Source organism: Kogia breviceps, chromosome 16 (genome assembly GCF_026419965.1).
Source record: "Kogia breviceps isolate mKogBre1 chromosome 16, mKogBre1 haplotype 1, whole genome shotgun sequence".
NCBI lineage: Eukaryota > Metazoa > Chordata > Mammalia > Artiodactyla > Physeteridae > Kogia > Kogia breviceps.
In genome coordinates, this window is record NC_081325.1 from 48,058,024 (window position 1) to 48,065,633 (window position 7,610).

The window sequence follows — 7,610 nt, forward strand, 5'->3', positions numbered from 1 at the left end:
GATTACATTACTTTATACCTTCCCAAGAACATTCAGTAAATACTTCTCTTCGTAAACGGTCAGGGGTGGAAAGGTTAAATAATAATTGTAATTTGCTATTTGAGAGTCGAGCCAACAGCCTTCAGCTAACCTTCACTTTCCACACGCGGGCAGGCCCAGCAGGGTCCTCAGGACGTCTTGATGGATGGTCACGGGAGTGTCATTCCTTAGGCTTTCCTTACCAACAGTCTTGTTCCCACATTCCTGAAAAAAGGTGTGTGCAAGAAACCTATCTTTCTATCTCTCCTCTACCGCAAGCTCCTTTAAGAATGATCCCAGCTTTGCAGACGCCATCACCCCGGAACCTCCCGCGCTGCCCAACCATGGGCAACCCTACTGTGTTCTTTGACATCGCCATCGACGGCGAGCCCTTGGGCCGCGTCTCCTTCGAGCTGTTTGCAGACAAAGTTCCAAAGACAGCAAAAAACTTTCGTGCTCTGAGCACTGGGGAGAAAGGCTTTGGTTATAAAGGTTCCTGCTTTCACAGAATAATTCCGGGATTTATGTGCCAGGGTGGTGACTTCACACGCCATAATGGCACTGGTGGCAAGTCCATCTATGGGGAGAAATTTGATGATGAGAATTTTCTCCTGAAGCGTACAAGTCCTGGCATCTTGTCCATGGCAAATGCTGGCCCCAGCACAAACGGTTCCCAGTTTTTCATCTGCACTGCCAAGACTGAGTGGTTGGATGGCGAGCATGTGGTCTTTGGCAAGGTGGAAGAGGGCATGAATATTGTGGAAGCCATGGAGCGCCCTGGGTCCAGGAATGGCAAGACCAGCAAGAATATCACCATTGCTGACTGTGGACAAATCTAATAATAAACTTGACTTGTGTTTTATCTTAACCACCAGACCATTCCTTCTGTAGCTCAGGAGAGCACCCCTTCATCTCCATCTGCTTGAAATATCCTATAATCTTTGTGCTCTCATTGCACTTCTTTGGGTTCCATATTTTCCTTATTCCCCTCCAAGTTTAGCTGAATTGCAAAGTTAAGTTTATGGTTATGAAATAAAAACTAAACATCCAAAAAAAAAAAAAAAAAAAAAAAGAATGATCCCAGATTGCTCTCTGAATGAGCCAACCAATAAAGTGGCCCCACGTAGCTCTTGCTTTTATTATGATTGTTTCTTTTTTTAAAAATAAATTTATTTATTTGTTTTTATATTTCGCTGCATTGGGTCTTCGTTGCTGCTCGCAGGCTTTCTCTAGTTGCGGCGAGTGGGGCTACTCTTCATTGGGGTGCGCAGGCTTCTCACTGCGGTGGCTTCTCTTGTTGTGGAGCATGGGCTCTAGGCGCGCGGGCTTCAGTAGTTGTGGCTCGCGGGCTCCAGAGCACAGGCTCAGTAGTTGTGGTGAACGGGCTTAGTTGCTCCGTGGCATGTGGGATCTTCCTGGACCAGGGCTCGAACCGGTGTCGCCTGCATTGGCAGGTGGATTCTTAACCACTGTGCGGCCAGGGAAGTCCCTACGTTGCATTTTTAAGAGTTTTATATAAATGAAACCATACTATATGTACTCATTTTTGTCTAGCTTCTTTGAATTATTTTGAATATATATATTACATAATTATTTTGAGATTCATTCCTGTTGTGTGTATGAACATTTCATTCCTTTTATTGCCAAGTAGTATCCCATTGTGTGGATAGAGCATGGTTTGTTTATCCACTCACCTGTTGAAAGATATTTGGTTGGTTCCAGTGGTGTATGTCAGTTGTATCTCAATAAAAGTGGAAGAAAAAAATTATTTTTTTTCTTATTATTGTGTTGAGGTCTTTTAAAAATTATTAATTAATTAATTAATTAACTACATTGCATCAGGGCTTAGTTGCAGCAGGCGGGCTCCTTTGTTGTGGCATGTGAACTCTTAGTTGAGGCATGCATGTGGGATCTAGTTCCCTGACCAGGGATCGAACAGGCCCCCTGCATTGGGAGCGTGGAGTCTTATCCACTGTGTCACCAGGGAAGTCCCTGCTGAGGTCTTAATATAGTCTAATGCAAGTCCTTTCTCAGATATATGCTTTGCAAGTTTTTCTCTCAGTCAGCGCCTGCTCTAGTCACAAAGTCTCCCCTCTGTGCATGTGGTTTTCCTAATCTTATAAGGACACCAGTCATGTTGAATTTGGGGTCACCCTAATGACTTCAGTTAACCTTGATTACATCTTTAAAGACCCTATCTCCAAGTACAGTCCCATTCTGAGGTACTGAGAGTTAGGAATTCAATATATGAATTTTGGAGGGATACAATTTATCCCATAACAGCCACCTAACTGAAAGGCGAAACTACTCAGAATTCAGAAGGACTATATTTCTAATCCATTCAACACTGGTAACTCAATGGAAGATTCTTCAAGTGAATTTCAAGTAATGATGTCATATTATTTGTGGAACATGAATTCTCTCTAGCAGTTCAAATTACATGACATTGGCCATATCTACCTCACCAATGGATGAGCTTTCCCAGAAAAAAGAAACGTGTTTGTGAATCGTGAGTCATTCTCTCCTTTTGTTAGCTGCTGAGCTCTGAAAGAAGTGAAGCAACACCTTTCCAGGTGTAAAATGGAGATAATAACAGTATTTGCCTTATAAGGTTATTGTGAGGAAGCAAAGAGATAATTCACATAAAGCCCTTAGAACAGTGCCTAGCACTGAGTAAGGGCTTAAAATGTTAGCTATTGTTATTTATTCATCAAATACAGTCTGAATTCTGGCTTCACACTAAGTGCTGTGCACAGTGCTGCTGCAGAGTTGAAGATAAATCAGTCATGGATACAGCATCAAGTAAATGATTAATCTATTTGTAGTATTAATAACTACCAGTTATTGAGGGCCTTCCGAGGGTCAGCTTCTATGCTGGTGCCTTATATTGATTATTTCATTTACTCTTCAAAAATATCTTGCAAAAGAGGTCTTACTTGTTCCATTTTATAGATGAGAAACTGAAACTCCTTGGGGTAACTAAAGCCCTATAAATCAGCTATGTAGTCACGAACATGAGCTTTACACCAGACCTGTCTGATGCCTCAGTTCTGCTCCTTTCTCTGTGAGCTTGTGGTCACAGAAGAGACACTGCATATGTATCAAGAAGTATACCGCAGGGAAAAAGTGCTACGTGCCTTAAGAGAGATATTGATTGTTATAGGTATTCAAACAGGAAGAGAGATTTCCCTTTGGGATTTTAGGGAAAACCCGTAGGAGAGAAATAATTTGGGCCGAATTGGCACGTGTGGAATTGGCAGGGTCGGGGCATAGCTGCATTCCTGGATTTAAGAACAAAACCATACAACAGGAAATTGTGGTTTTTAAATGAGGAACAAGAGGGTGTTTAGTTTGACTAGAATTATGTGGAAAACGCTCGTCAGCTCCAGCTTGAACTACTGCCCCTTTGTTCTCCTTCTAACTCTCCCTCTGTCTCATCCTTCTTTGCACTTGGTCCCCTATATCTTGTCCACATTACTGGGAGGTGGATGATCTTTTTTTTTTTTTTTTTTTTTTTTTGCGGTACGCGGGCCTCCCACTGCCGTGGCCTCTCCCGCCGCGGAGCACAGGCTCCGGACGCGCAGGCCCAGCGGCCATGGCTCACGGGCCCAGTCGCTCCGCGGCACGTGGGATCGATCTTCCCGGACCGGGGCACGAACCCGCGTCCCCCGCATCAGCAGGCGGACTCCCAACCACTGCGCCACCAGGGAAGCCCTGGATGATCTTTTGAAATCTGATCATGTTGTTCCCCTGCATGAAATTCTCCAATGTCTCCCCATCACCAACAGAAGAAATATCTAAACTTTGGAGCCATGATGATGTGTCTCCTACCTACTGCCTGGTCACACCCCCTTACGTTTCCCCATCTTGCAGTATGGCCTGCAGTACTGAACCCCCAACTAAAAATTGGGCGTAAATGCCACATTCCCTGACACTGCCCTGGTCTTCACACATGCTGTTTTGCTTTTTCCTTTCTTATCCTCCTGGAAAATTCTACTTTCATTCTTTGGTTGCAGCTCTTAAAAAAATGCCTTCCTTGAAGCCTTTCCAGATTTGCCTCCAACCCCTCCCCCGAAACTTGGCTCATCTTTTTAAGCACCCACTACATTTGGTATGTGATCATCCAATGATTATTTTATTATGATAATTATGTTACTTAGATATTTTTCCATTTTTTACCTTTTTGAAGGCAAAAGCTGTCTTACTTTCTCTTTGGCATTCTCAAGCCTCAATAAGTAACAAGAGTACAATGAATAATCCTTGAATAAATGAATGAATGAATGCATGAATAAATACCGGGACTATATTAGCAAGGAATATTGAGGTTATATCTTTGGGGATCTAGATGGTAAGTTTAAGTGATTCAGTTCTTTTATTCATTTTATTTTGCTCTGCACAGGGAGCCAGGGACCATTTTTGAACAAGGGTGATTAATCATGGGTTAGTATGTAAAGCTATAGGAAAGGCCAGAGTCAGGGAGACCAGGAGGCTATTATAGACATGTGGGAATTGGGGTAGTATTAGAAAATATTTCACTTTACCTCTTTGACCAAAGAAAATGTTACTGGGAAATGAACTTTTCATTTAGTAACCTTTTTCTCAAAATCTCAGAGACAAACTAAGAAATTCTTATCTGCTCCATTACCATGTTCTGCTGCAAAATGAGATTGCAATGGATGAGTGTTAATTCCTTGTGGCTGATATCAGAGGTTCTCACTTTGTTGGGCTCCTTCGGGGCAGGGACGGCGCATGCAGATTCTTGAACCCCTGGCACCTGGAACAGAACTTGGCAAATGGGTGCTCAATACCCATTTATTGCAAAAAAAAAAAAGCCTTCCAGTGTTGTCATGTTCTTAAACCCTCTCTGGTCCTCTCCATTCAGACAAAAAAACCTCTTTCTGATGCTTATGCTTTGATAGTGTCGTTTCTCCAGCCTCTGTAGGCCTCTTTGTTTCACCAAATCCAAATCATACTTATATTCTTTTTTTTTTTGCGGTACGCAGGCCTCTCACTGTTGTGGCCTCTCCCGTTGTGGAGCACGGCCATGGCTCACGGGCCCAGCCACACCGCGGCATGTGGGATCTTCCCGGACCGGGGCACGAACCCGTGTCCCCTGCATCTGCAGGTGGACTCTCAACCACTGCACCACCAGGGAAGACCCCATATTTATATTCTTTAAACCAAGAAAGCTCGTTAGCTTTTCCCAGCAGAGTTCAACTCCCTATCTTCTTCCACTAGCTTCTGACTGCTCTACTGAAAACCACCTTGATTCAGTGGCCAAGAGTTAAACGAGGCTCTCGAAATGTGCTCACTGGCCGGCTGTGGGTCCTTAGAGGAGGTAAAGTCTTGGTTTTTTTTTAGTGAATCTAGCCCTAGTTCCCTGGTTCCTGTATCTGGCTGAATGTCATGATCAGGGAAACTAGTTAAACATCTACATTCCTGATGCAATTCCAATGTCACTGACTCAGAATTTGAGGTGGCTGGCGGCTGAGGACCACAGGAGGCCCAGGAATCTGAATCTGAAGTGTCCAGGCGATTCTGACATTCATATGGCTAGTCAAAACCCTTGGTGTAAATCTCTTCCCAGGTAAGCAAAAGGGCCGGGGAAAAGGATATGGTGGCGACTGGGGGAGGGAAAGAAAGACCCACAGTCTAGGTCTGACTCTCCTCTTTAGGGTTGTCTATGCATTTTTAATTTTATGTTTATAGTCTATGTTTTCTTTCATGCTTTTCAAGGTTAACAGGTAGACGGAATCTGGAGGCCCTAGGACTTGCTACTACATCTATTACAAGCAGGAATTTCCAAGAAGACTAACAGACCTGAGTTCTTTTATCTCACAATCCTGGAATTGCTAGGAATCTTAAAGGTCATTGAGTGGGACATGTACATTTTGAAGACGGCCTTAGCTGTCCAAAGGACAGGCAATGACATCAAGATTAGTGAGGCGCATAATTCTGGTGAGCAACCCTAGTCAGGCTTTACCGGAGGCTTCCTGCCCCCAGCATTGCTAGCCAAGAGAACAGGAGACCCAGAGGAAAGGCTGATGGGGGAGAGACCCGGATGGTTGCCTACAGGAAAATGAAGGGAGATAGGATTGTATAGGAGCGGGAGTGGGTGGAACAGTATGCGTAGGATCAGTGGTTCAGTGTCTTCCAACAGAAAGGAATTTATTTACTCACTCCCCCAAAGTTTATAAGTTATCTACTTGGAGGCTGATCTGACACTAGCCAGAGCTCCTGCCCTCAAAGGGCTCTCAATCTAGTGGGATAGACAGATACATATCACAATGGAGTGTGATAAGTCCAACAATGGAGGCAGATACTAGGAGTGATGTAAGAATCTGCTAAAATACTACAGCCCACATTCCTCTTTCCTGCTCTTTTTTTTTTTTTAACTTAATTTATTTATTTTTGGCTGTGTTGGGTCTTCGTTGCTGCGCATGGGCTTTCTCTAGTTGTGTCGACGGGCTTCTCATTGCAGTGGCTTCTGTTGTTGCAGAGCACGGGCTCCAGGCACGCAGGGTTCCGTAGTTGTGGTGTGTGGGCTCAGTAGTTGTGGCTTGCGGGCTCTAGGGCACAGGCTCAGTAGTTGTGGCACACAGGCTTAGTTGCTCCGCGGCATGTGGGATCTTCCTGGACTCAGGGCTCAAACCCATGTCCCCTGCATTGGCAGTCAGATTCTTAACCACTGCACCACCAGGGAAGCTCATTCCTGCTCTTTTTTAAACCACCAACTTTCTTTTGTGTTTCTTTAAAAACATAAATATTTTTCTCTAGGGATGATGTGACAAATGAATACACTTCTCCTCATCTACCCCCTGCCTGTAATTACAAAGCTTTTGTTGGGTGCTATGGACCAAAGGTAATTTATTGGTGTGATATAAAATGGCAACTGTGTGGACGTAGATTTTAAGATGTTAGGGATGGGTTGGCTAGAAGCAAAAAAAGAAGCAGATTGAAGGTGCCCTAAATTGATATGAAGGCAGGAAGGTGCAGGAAAAGGAAGAGGAATTAAATTGGAGCCTGAGAAAGAAAAAAAAAAAATTCAAACATAGAAATGGCTGCAATTAGAAAATATCAGGCAGTATAGTTTAAACCTGTATCGTGGAAGATAACCATTCAAAGTGTATTATTTTACCAAGTAGTAAAGGGGGAAATGTATCCTAACCTTTTAATAAAGGACCACATGAATCAGAACTGCTGCAGGATATTTCAAGTATACCAGGGAAGATATTACAATAATCTACTGTTACATAGTTAGCTTAATTGAAAATTGATAATCAAATTGATATAGTCAGTAGTAAAGTTACCCTGATGCTTAAAATTACTTAAATTTTAAAATTACTATATTACTATAATTTAGTTAGTTCATGCCAACTTCAAACACAATTTAAATAATAAACTGTTTCAAAGAAAATTGAAACAATGGTGCTAGATTATATAAAGTTCTTACTGCAATGGAATCCTAAGTTGTTTTATGTAGCTTTTCATTTTTAACAACTAGGTTGAATCTGTATTACACAGATTTAGTTATTAATAGGTATCTTATAATTTCAGGCCTCTCTACGGAAGTCAGTGTTTCCTTTTTATTT

General features: G+C 42.8%; 1 pseudogene; it reads left to right on the top strand.

Annotated features, from left to right (window-relative positions):
- Positions 1–308: 308 nt before the first annotated feature.
- LOC131743466 (peptidyl-prolyl cis-trans isomerase A pseudogene) lies at positions 309–906 on the top strand (annotated as a pseudogene).
- The last annotated feature ends 6,704 nt before the right edge of the window (positions 907–7,610 follow it).